We start from the raw sequence: 12,242 nt of genomic DNA, 5'->3' as shown, positions 1-12,242 counted from the left end.
GCCCTTTAAATGCAACCCCAACTCGTATTACCCTCAAGTCCCCTGTGGCTCCGCCCATATTATGTCACGTGCCCCCTTCTGTTTATATTTGCATAACTCCGGTGTGATCACGGCGGTGTCCTGTGATAGGGTGAAGGATAGAGAGGCGGGAGAGCTGCCATCCCCTCAGCCTATCACATGCCAGAACCATGAACTTTCTCTCCACCCTCTGGACAAAAGCGCGGATTTTTTTTTCCCCCCCTTACTCCCGCTTATTGCAGGCCGCGCCCCTCTTTCTCTGTGGGTGGGCTCTGTGTGACGTCAGTTCCGGGCGCAGCTAACGAGGCTGTTCGGTTCCCGGAGCAAGACTTCCGGTCCGTCAACCGGAGACAGGAAGGGGGGTACCGGGAAGACGGAGGAGGACGCGAGCGGAGAGAGGCGGCCAGCATCTGCCGGTACAGTGACTTGTCTCCCTTATAGAGTGTAGTAGAGGCGCAATGACACACGTGGGTGGCCGGGCAGTGCGGGGCTCCAGTCTGAGGAGAGGGGAGCCCCCCAGTGTATGGGGGTGCGGGGAGATCTGACCTCTGCCCTCTACTGCATGTATACTGGGCTCTGCACTGATCTCCCATCCTCTGCTGGGGCTCCTTCACACCCTGCAAATACACCTCTCTGATTGGACAGTGCTCGGGGGTCCCAGCTGCCCCCCCCCGTGGTGAGGTCTGCGAATCAGTGGAGCCCCCCTGTGGTGAGGTCTGGGACCCCCCCCCCCCCCGTGGTGAGGTCTGTGGATCAGGGACGCCCCCCTCCCCTGTGGCGAGCGCGGTGGATCAGGGACGCCCCCCTTCCCCTGTGGATCAGGGACGCCCCACTTCCTCCCTGTGGCAAGCGCGGTGGATCAGGGACGCCCCCCTCCCCTGTGGATCAGGGACGCCCCACTTCCTCCCTGTGGCAAGCGCGGTGGATCAGGGACGCCCCCCTCCCCTGTGGCGAGCGCGGCGGATGAGGGACGCCCCCCTCCCCTGTGGCGAGCGCGGTGGATCAGGGACGCCCCCCTTCCTCCCTGTTGCGAGCGCGGTGGATCAGGGACGCCCCCCTCCCCTGTGGCGAGCGCGGCGGATGAGGGACGCCCCCCTCCCCTGTGGCGAGCGCGGCGGATGAGGGACGCCCCCCTCCCCTGTGGCGAGCGCGGCGGATCAGGGACGCCCCCCTTCCTCCCTGTGGCGAGCGCGGTGGATCAGGGACGCCCCCCTTCCCCTGTGGATCAGGGACGCCCCCCTTCCTCCCTGTGGCGAGCGTGGTGGATCAGGGACGCCCCCCTTCCTCCCTGTGGCGAGCGTGGTGGATCAGGGACGCCCCCCTTCCCCTGTGGATCAGGGACGCCCCCCTTCCTCCCTGTGGCGAGCGCGGTGGATCAGGGACGCCCCCCTTCCCCTGTGGATCAGGGACGCCCCCCTTCCTCCCTGTGGCGAGCGTGGTGGATCAGGGACGCCCCCCTTCCCCTGTGGATCAGGGACGCCCCCCTTCCCCTGTGGATCAGGGACGCCCCCTTCCTCCCTGTGGCGAGCGCGGTGGATCAGGGACGCCCCCTTCCTCCCTGTGGCGAGCGCGGTGGATCAGGGACGCCCCCCTTCCTCCCTGTGGCGAGCGCGGTGGATCAGGGACGCCCCCCTTCCCCTGTGGATCAGGGACGCCCCCCTTCCTCCCTGTGGCGAGCGTGGTGGATCAGGGACGCCCCCCTTCCTCCCTGTGGCGAGCGTGGTGGATCAGGGACGCCCCCCTTCCCCTGTGGATCAGGGACGCCCCCCTTCCTCCCTGTGGCGAGCGCGGTGGATCAGGGACGCCCCCCTTCCCCTGTGGATCAGGGACGCCCCCCTTCCTCCCTGTGGCGAGCGTGGTGGATCAGGGACGCCCCCCTTCCCCTGTGGATCAGGGACGCCCCCCTTCCCCTGTGGATCAGGGACGCCCCCTTCCTCCCTGTGGCGAGCGCGGTGGATCAGGGACGCCCCCTTCCTCCCTGTGGCGAGCGCGGTGGATCAGGGACGCCCCCCTTCCTCCCTGTGGCGAGCGCGGTGGATCAGGGACGCCCCCCTTCCCCTGTGGATCAGGGACGCCCCCCTTCCTCCCTGTTGCGAGCGCGGTGGATCAGGGACGCCCCCCTTCCTCCCTGTTGCGAGCGCGGTGGATCAGGGACGCCCCCTTCCTCCCTGTGGCGAGCGCGGTGGATCAGGGACCCCCCCCTTCCTCCCTGTGGCAAGCGCGATGGATCTGGGACGCCCCCTTCCTCCCTGTGGCGAGTGCGGCGGATGAGGGACGCCCCCTTCCTCCCTTTGGCGAGCGCGGCGGAGGGACGCCCCCCTCCCCTGTGGCGAGCGCGGCGGATGAGGGACGCCCCCTTCCCCTGTGGCGAACGCGGCGGATGAGGGACGCCCCCTTCCCCTGTGGCGAGCGCGGCGGATGAGGGACGCCCCCTCCCCTGTGGCGAGCGCGGCGGATGAGGGACGCCCCCCTCCCCTGTGGCGAGCGCGGCGGATGAGGGACGCCCCCCTCCCCTGTGGCGAGCGCGGCGGATCAGGGACGCCCCCCTTCCTCCCTGTGGCGAGCGCGGTGGATCAGGGACGCCCCCCTTCCCCTGTGGATCAGGGACGCCCCCCTTCCTCCCTGTGGCGAGCGTGGTGGATCAGGGACGCCCCCCTTCCTCCCTGTGGCGAGCGTGGTGGATCAGGGACGCCCCCCTTCCCCTGTGGATCAGGGACGCCCCCCTTCCTCCCTGTGGCGAGCGCGGTGGATCAGGGACGCCCCCCTTCCCCTGTGGATCAGGGACGCCCCCCTTCCTCCCTGTGGCGAGCGTGGTGGATCAGGGACGCCCCCCTTCCCCTGTGGATCAGGGACGCCCCCCTTCCTCCCTGTGGCGAGCGCGGTGGATCAGGGACGCCCCCCTTCCCCTGTGGATCAGGGACGCCCCCCTTCCTCCCTGTGGCGAGCGTGGTGGATCAGGGACGCCCCCCTTCCCCTGTGGATCAGGGACGCCCCCCTTCCCCTGTGGATCAGGGACGCCCCCTTCCTCCCTGTGGCGAGCGCGGTGGATCAGGGACGCCCCCTTCCTCCCTGTGGCGAGCGCGGTGGATCAGGGACGCCCCCCTTCCTCCCTGTGGCGAGCGCGGTGGATCAGGGACGCCCCCCTTCCCCTGTGGATCAGGGACGCCCCCCTTCCTCCCTGTTGCGAGCGCGGTGGATCAGGGACGCCCCCCTTCCTCCCTGTTGCGAGCGCGGTGGATCAGGGACGCCCCCTTCCTCCCTGTGGCGAGCGCGGTGGATCAGGGACCCCCCCCTTCCTCCCTGTGGCAAGCGCGATGGATCTGGGACGCCCCCTTCCTCCCTGTGGCGAGTGCGGCGGATGAGGGACGCCCCCTTCCTCCCTTTGGCGAGCGCGGCGGAGGGACGCCCCCCTCCCCTGTGGCGAGCGCGGCGGATGAGGGACGCCCCCTTCCCCTGTGGCGAACGCGGCGGATGAGGGACGCCCCCTTCCCCTGTGGCGAGCGCGGCGGATGAGGGACGCCCCCTCCCCTGTGGCGAGCGCGGCGGATGAGGGACGCCCCCTTCCCCTGTGGCGAGCGCGGCGGATGAGGGACGCCCCCTTCCCCTGTGGCGAGCGCGGCGGATGAGGGACGCCCCCTTCCCCTGTGGCGAGCGCGGCGGATGAGGGACGCCCCCTTCCCCTGTGGCGAGCGCGGCGGATGAGGGACGCCCCCTTCCCCTGTGGCGAGCGCGGCGGATGAGGGACGCCCCCTTCCCCTGTGGCGAGCGCGGCGGATGAGGGACGCCCCCTTCCCCTGTGGCGAGCGCGGCGGATGAGGGACGCCCCCTTCCCCTGTGGCGAGCGCGGCGGATGAGGGACGCCCCCCTCCCCTGTGGCGAGCGCGGCGTATGAGGGACGACCACCCGTGGCGAGTGTGGCGCATCAGGGACGCCCACCCGTGGCGCATCAGGGACGTCCCTGATGAGCGCGATGATCAGCTGGCACCCCTATGATGAGAACCGTAATCAGCGGAGCTGCTGACTTTTAATATTAGGACACTTACCTGTCCTGGAGTCCAGCGATGTCGGCACCGCAGCCGATGTTTCCATCCACTGTCCGATGCTGCTGCCACCATTGCCGGTAAGGGAACCCGTCCGCTAAGCCTTATGGCTTCACATCCGGGTCCCTACTGCACATGTGCAAAGCGCGCTGCGCTCTCCTACTGGCCTAGATGCAGGGATCCGAACTTTTAACGTATCTCACCACGGCGAGGTCTGATGGAAGTGGGGGGACTGGGTACCTGTCAAAAACTAGGTACCCCCCCCCCCGGAAGGTGCCAAATGTAGCACCGGGAGGGGACAGATGAGCGTAAGTTCCACTTTTGAGTAGAACTCCGCTTTAAGTGCAGGGATAACCTGCACCTTATGATGAGCAATAGGGATCACCACAACCACCCATGATAGGAGCAGGAATCACAGGAACCCCCCCATGGTGAGCATGAGAATCACCGCAACAGCGCGGGGTTCATCGGACCCCCTTATGATGAGCGCCGGGGATCAGTGGAACCCACATGCTGATTACAGACATCACCGCAACCGCCAATGATTAGCGCAGGGATGACCGGAACCCCATAATAAGCGCAGGGATGACCTGCACCCTATGATGAGAGCGGGGATCAATGTAACCACCCACAATGAGGAAGGGATCTGCAGAGCCCCCATGGTGAGCACAAGGATTACTGCAACCACCCATGATGGGTGCAGGGATAACCTGAGCCCCCATACTGGGTATAGTGATCACCGCAACCCCGAGAAGCTGGCTGTGGCCTTCACTGATTGGTTGTACCTGTATAATCTGACCGCCTCCCAGTGTGTGTAGATTCCCCGGTAGGGATCCAAAGAGGTTTTCTTACCTGTACAATTGTCTGATACCTCTGGAATGGATGTGTAGGGATCGGATGGGGCCCTGTGGGCCACAAACGTCCGCCCTTCTGTCTGTGGATACGTGCAATTAAATCTATTTTGACCTCAAACATTTATTTTCTTTAACCGTTTCTGGTCCGGTAGGATTTTCCCCCTTAATGAGCAGGCCATTTTTTGCGATTCGGCACTGCGTTACTTTAACTAACGGCGTCGTACCCAAATACAGTTGGTGTCCTCTTTTTTTTTTTTTTTTTTTTTTTTTTTCTCCCCCCCCTACAAATAGTGTTCTTTTGGTGGTATTTGATCACCTCTGCGTTTTTTTTATTTATTTTTTGTGCTATAAACAAAAATAAAGCAAAAATTCTGGGGGAAAAAAACAATATTTTTGCTTTTTAGAACATTCCCAATAAAAAAAAAATTGAAATTTAATTTTTTTCATTTTATGCCAATATGTATTCTGCTACATTTATATCAAAAAATGCTGCGCAATAAGTAGCGAACCAAATAGTGACTCAATGTGATCCAATAATCAATAAACATCAAATATATAGGGATCATAAATACATAAATAAATATATTGTTGTAAACGCATGTAAAAAAAAAAATAAATTGTTAGAACGCATGTAAAAAAAAAAACATATTGTTAGAACGCATGTAAAAAAATAAATTAATTGTTATAATGCATGTAAAAAAAATAAATTGTTAGAACGCATGTAAAAAAATAAATTAATTGTTATAATGCATGTAAAAAAAATAAATTGTTAGAACGCATGTAAAAAAAAAAAAATCCAGTAGTGCAAAAAATGCTGAATGAGCTAATGTAAGTAAATAACCACTTAAAATAAATCTAAAGTGCCACTGGTGTGTAGTAGTAGTAGTAGTAGTAGTAATAATAAATATGGGTGTCAGTGCTACTCAAAATTGTATTAAATATAAATATATTTAATTAGTTAATGAATTTATAACACCATAAGCGCAGGTACCCAAATTGAGCTAATAATAATAATAATAATAATATACCTAGTGCAAATATTTTGGACCAGAAACACATTAACCTTTTCAATTTATCGTTCGTTCGGCAGAAAATTTCCAAACTTGTCCTTCGTTTTTTTTTTTTTTTTTTTTTTTTTTTTTTTTCCCCCCCTACAAATAGTGTTCTTTTGGTGGTATTTGATCACCTCTGCGTTTTTTTTTATTTTTTTTATTTTTTGTGCTATAAACAAAAAAAGCAAAAATTCTGGGGTGAAAAAAAACAATATTTTTGCTTTTTATAACATTCCCAATAAAAAAAAAAAGTTGAAATTTTATTTTTTTCATTTTAGGCCAATATGTATTCTGCTACATTTATATCAAAAAATGCTGCGCAATAAGTAGCGAACCAAATAGTGACTCAATGTGATCCAATAATCAATAAACATCAAATATATAGGGATCATAAATACAGAAATAAATATATTGTTGTAAACGCATGTAAAAAAAAAAACATTGTTAGAACGCATGTAAAAAAAAAATTAAATAAATTGTTAGAACGCATGTAAAAAAAAAAAAAAAAAAAATTGTTAGAACGCATGTAAAAAAATAAATAAATTGTTATAATGCATGTAAAAAAAATAAATTGTTAGAACGCATGTAAAAAAATAAATTAATTGTAATAATGCATGGAAAAAAAATAAATTGTTAGAACGCATGTAAAAAAATAAATTAATTGTAATAATGCATGGAAAAAAAATAAATTGTTAGAACGCATGTAAAAAAAAAAAAAATCCAGTAGTGCAAAAAATGCTGAATGAGCTAATGTAAGTAAATAACCACTTAAAATAAATCTAAAGTGCCACTGGTGTGTAGTAGTAGTAGTAGTAGTAGTAGTAATAATAATAAATATGGGTGTCAGTGCTACTCAAAATTGTATTAAATATAAATATATTTAATTAGTTAATGAATTTATAACACCATAAGCGCAGGTACCCAAATTGAGCTAATAATAATAATAATATACCTAGTGCAAATATTTTGGACCAGAAACACATTAACCTTTTCAATTTATCGTTCGTTCGGCAGAAAATTTCCAAACTTGTCCTTCGTTTTTTTTTTTTTTTTTTTTCACAACCGATTTGTGCCCATTAACGAAAAACGAAAGACCTGTCCAAATGACCGAATTTCCGCCAATTTTAGTGTAGTGTATGCCCACTATTACTTTAACAATGACACTGGCAGGGAAGTGGGTTACACCAGGGGCGATCAAAGGGTTAAATGTGTCCCTAGGACAGTGATAATGAACCTTGGCACCCCAGATGTTTTGGAACTACATTTCCCGTGATGCTCAACTACACTGCAGAGTGCATGAGCATCATGGGAAATGTAGTTCCAAAACATCTGGGGTGCTAAGGTTTGCCATCCCTGCCCTAGGGGGTGCTTTCTAACTGTGTGGGGGATGGGCTTATGGAATGAACACAGAGACCTGTGTTCCTAAATAGGAGCACAGGATCCCTGTGGTCATTGCTGACAGAACAGCCGTGTATAGAACAGCTGATCGACGTTCTGTCTTCACGGGGAGGGATTGCGGGTGCCCGCTGGCAATCAAGGCCGCCGGACCCGCAGATCAACTTCCCCCGTGGCGCGCGCCCCTACTTGCGATCCTGTAAATTGACATACACGTTACGTCATTTCGCGGGGCAGAGCCGACATGCCGCAGTATTTGTACTGCCGGTGGTAGGCAAGTGGTTAATGAAATGGCGACAAGTTTTGCCCTGTTGCGTTCCCCGCCCCCCCCCCCCCCCCGTATTTTTCCGTTTTTATTTTTACCTTATTACTGTGAAGGCTTCTTCTGATTGGCTGAGGTAGAGAGGCGGGGTGGTTGATGTCACAATTTCCACCATGCCTGTTACGTTCAGTCCGGCACCTCGGCTTCATTCATTAACTTTCTACACATTCCAGCTCAGTAAAATGAAAGAGGAACTGCAGTCTTACCCCCCCCCCCCCCCCCCCAAAAAAAAAAAAAATACAGTAGCTGCTGACTTTTGCTTTTACCTGTCCTTGTCTGGGATCCAGTGTTGTCCTCACCTGAGCCAATTCTTCAATCTGCTTCGGGTCCGGGTGCTGGCATCTTGATGAAGGGAAAGCGGCAGCTTCACAGCCAGCTCCTCACTGTTCATGTGTGAGCTGTACTGCGCTTTCTGGGTGGTCCCACAGTTATCTGGGACCTGTGATGTGTCCCTGAAGGCTGCAGGGTAAAGAGGGGGGGCTGACCTGTTGTAAAAACCAGGTGCCCGCTCCCCAACCCCCCCCAAAACAAAGGTTCCAAATGTGGTGCTGGGGATGCAAAAAAGTGTAACGTCCCCTTTTGGGTGAAGTTTCACTTTAACCACTTCAGCTCCGGAAGGTTTTACTCCCTAAGTGGCAGTTCACACTGAAGCGGCACGACTTCGGGTGGCGACCTGTGAAGTCCCGTGCACCTTGACTTCGGCGCGACTTGCACGGACTTCACATAATGGAAGTCTATGCCAGTCACTCCGAGGTCGCCCCGAAGTAGTACAGGACCCTTTTTCTAAGTCTGAGCGACTTGTGTCGCTCCTATTAGAACGGGTCCTGTAGCAGTCAATGGACTGCGACTTGTCAGGCTGACAAGTCGCGGTAGTGTGAATGGAGCCTAAGGCCGCCCGACTCTGAAGCCGCCCCCCGCAGCGCGATTTCAGCATGGCTTGCAAACGACGACTTTAATAGAAGTCTATGCAAGCCGATCCGAAGTCACCCCCAAGTAGTGCAGGAGCCTTTTTCTAAGTCGGAGCTACTTGAGTCGCTCCTATTAGAACGGTTCCATTGCACTGAATGGAGTGCCACTTGTCATGCAACTAAGTCGCCTGACAAGTCGCCCCAGTGTGAACCCAGCCTTAATGACCAGGCCATTTTTTTGCGATTCGGCACTGCGTTACTTTAGCTGACAAGCAGTCGTGCGACGCTGTACCCAAATAAAAGTGTTTCCTTTTTTTTTCCACACAAATAGAGCTTTCTTTTGGCGGTATTTGATCACCTGTGCGGTTTTTATTTGTTGAGCTAGAAACAAAAAAGAGCAACGTTTCTAAAAAAAAAGAAAAAAACAAACAATACTTTTTTACTTTCTGCTATAAAACATTCGAAATAAACAAAAATTAAAGAAATCAAATTGTTTTCATCATTTTAGGCTAATTTGTATTTCTGTTACATATTTTTGGTTAAAAAAAAAAATGCAGATAAGTGTATATTGATCGGTTTGCGCAAAAAATATAGCGTCTACAAACTATGGGATACATTCATGGACTTTTTTTATTTATTTTTATTTTTTTTACTAGTAATGGTGGCGATCAGTGATTTTTGCGGGATTGCGGCTGTCAAATCTGATACTAAGTGACACTTTTTGAGGACCAGTGACACCAGTACAGCGATCAGTGCAAAAAAAATGCACTGTTACTGTATAAATGACACCGGCAGGGAAGGGGTTAACACTAGGGTGATCAAGGGGTTTAGTGTGCTCCTTGGGAGTGCTTTCTAACTGTAGGGGGAGTGGATGCACTAGAGGAAGAGAGAGATTTGTGTTTCAGCTTAGCTAACGCACAATACAAGATCAATCTCTTCCTCCCTGACTGAACAGCGGCCTGCCTTGTTTACATAGGCAGACTGCTATTATGTCATTCTGCCGAATGATTGGCGGGTCCCGACAGCCATCGGACCCGCTGATTGGCTCCTGCTGTGCCCAATCGCAGCAGGAGTTTCACTCCAGCAGCATGTGCAGTTGTGCGCGCCCCCCTCCCGAAAATCACGTACATGATGTATGTGATTGTGCGCAGCCGGGCCGCCCTAGGCTGTATAAGCTTTTAGTGGTTAAAGCGGAGTTCCGCCCCCCCCCCCCTTTTCAAAAACTAAAAGCAGCTACACATACTGTAGCTGCTTACTTTTATTATTAGGACACTTACCTGTCCTGGAGTCCAGCGATGTCGGCACCGCAGCCGATGTATCCATCGGCTGTAGGGTGCCATTGCTGGTCAGGAAACCCGGCAGTGAAGCCTTGCAGCTTCACAGGCGGGTCCCTACTGCTGCGCATTCGGATTGGCTCAGCGGCAGAGGGTAGGAGGAGGGGACCCGAGGGGTGGAAGCAAATGAGCAGAAGTTCCACATTTGGGTTTAAGAAATGGTTCCTGCACTTTAAAAGCACAACACACTACCAACCAGAACCAACCCAACACACTGCCAACCAAAACCATCCCAACACACTACCAACCAGAACCAACCCAATACACTGCCAACCAAAACCATCCCAACACACTACCAACCAGAACCAACCCAACACACTGCCAACCAAAACCATCCCAACACACTACCAACCAGAACCAACCCAACACACTGCCAACCAAAACCATCCCAACACACTACCAACCAGAACCAACCCAACACACTGCCAACCAAAACCATCCCAACACACTACCAACCAGGACCAACCCAACACACTACCAACCAGGACCAACCCAACACACTACCAACCTGAACCAACCCAACACACTACCAACCAGGACCAACCCAACGCACTACCAACCAGGACCAACCCAACGCACTACCAACCAGGACCAACGCACTACCAACCAGGACCAACCCAACGCACTACCAACCAGGACCAACCCAACACACTACCAACCAGGACCAACCCAACCAGAACCAACCCAACACACTACCAACCAGAACCAACCCAACACACTACCAACCAGAACCAACCCAACACATTACCAACCAGGACCAACCCAACACACTACCAACCAGGACCAACCCAACACACTACCAACCAGGACCAACCCAACACACTACCAACCAGGACCAACCCAACGCACTACCAACCAGAACCAACCCAACACACTACCAACCAGGACCAACCCAACACATTACCAACCAGAACCAACCCAACACATTACCAACCAGAACCAACCCAACACACTACCAACCAGGACCAACCCAACACACTACCAACCAGGACCAACCCAACGCACTACCAACCAGAACCAACCCAACACACTACCAACCAGGACCAACCCAACACATTACCAACCAGGACCAACCCAACACACTACCAACCAGGACCAACCCAACGCACTACCAACCAGAACCAACCCAACACACTACCAACCAGGACCAACCCAACACACTACCAACCAGAACCAACCCAACCCAACACACTACCGACCTGAACCAACCCAACACACTGCCAACCAGGACCAACCCAACACACTACCAACCAGAACCAACCCAACACACTGCCAACCAGAACCAACCCAACACACTACCAACCAGAACCAACCCAACACACTACCAACCAGAACCAACCCAACACACTACCAACCAGAACCAACCCTTCCTGTTGGTGTTTTAAGGCCCCTTTCACACTTATGTGAGCTAAAAGTCACGCAATTTTTGTAGCTATTTTGACTGGACTTGAACCAATGCCTATAGACCTCAAAAAGCATTAAAATCGGCCCAAAGCAGTGCAGGGACTACTTTGAAGTCATTACAACTTGAAGTCGCACAGATATGAACGGTACTCATTGGAAATCATGGAGTGCGACTTGTCATGCGACTTTGCAGTCCCAAATCGCAGGACCAGTCACACAAATGTGGAAGGGACCTTACTGTTCAGGTAGTCATTTTATACTCCTCTGTGCTGCTGGAATGAGATAGAGTGCCGCTTCCCTAAACTTCTGGCTCAGGGAGTGTCCACTGTCGTGTCAGGTGATTTCTTGTTTCAGGACTACATATCCCATGATTCCTCTCACCGGAGCCTTCCTACCTTATAACCATATTCTCCTGCACACAGGTGTGATAGCCCAAGTCCGGAAAGGCCTCTGTAGTCAGACATGGATATTACTTTAACCACCTCCCACCCGCGGCATAGACAAATGACGGAGGGCGGTGTCGCTCCTATTAGAACGGGTCCTGTGCTAATCAATGGACCGCGACTTGTCAGACGACCAAGTGTGAATGGGGTCTAAGACGACGTCTTATGACGTCATCCCACTCTCTCCCCGGTTGCGTGGGCACGCATCGTGGCGAGCTGTGTCACTTAGACATGGTGTGTCCCCAATCTTGGTAAAGAGGCGATGACGCGGCTCTTTACTTGTGTGATCATGTGATCAGCCATATCCAATCACAGATGATCACATGTAAAAAAGGAAATGCCGGTTTATCAGCTTTCCTCTCTCACACTGACAGCGTGTGGCATTTTCTTACAGGGCAGACATGCACAGTTAATCAGATCATTGATCCCCAACAGTACCAACTATCAGTGCTGCATATTGGTGTGTCCTCAT

At 52.8% G+C, this 12,242-nt stretch overlaps 1 protein-coding gene across 1 annotated transcript in view; it reads left to right on the top strand.

Moving 5' to 3' along the window:
• The first annotated feature begins 302 nt into the window (after nt 1–302).
• SETDB1 (SET domain bifurcated histone lysine methyltransferase 1) overlaps nt 303–12,242 on the top strand; it is a 138,717-nt gene continuing 126,777 nt past the window's right edge. Inside the window, exon 1 of the mRNA XM_082275506.1 lies at nt 303–434. The gene's annotated coding sequence lies outside the window, so the exon portion shown is untranslated. The remainder of the gene's footprint in view (nt 435–12,242) is intronic.

Source organism: Pelophylax lessonae (assembly GCF_965119305.1).
Source record: "Pelophylax lessonae genome assembly, chromosome: 13".
Classification (NCBI taxonomy): Eukaryota; Metazoa; Chordata; class Amphibia; order Anura; family Ranidae; genus Pelophylax; species Pelophylax lessonae.
This window is presented reverse-complemented; position numbering and strand designations above follow the sequence as displayed.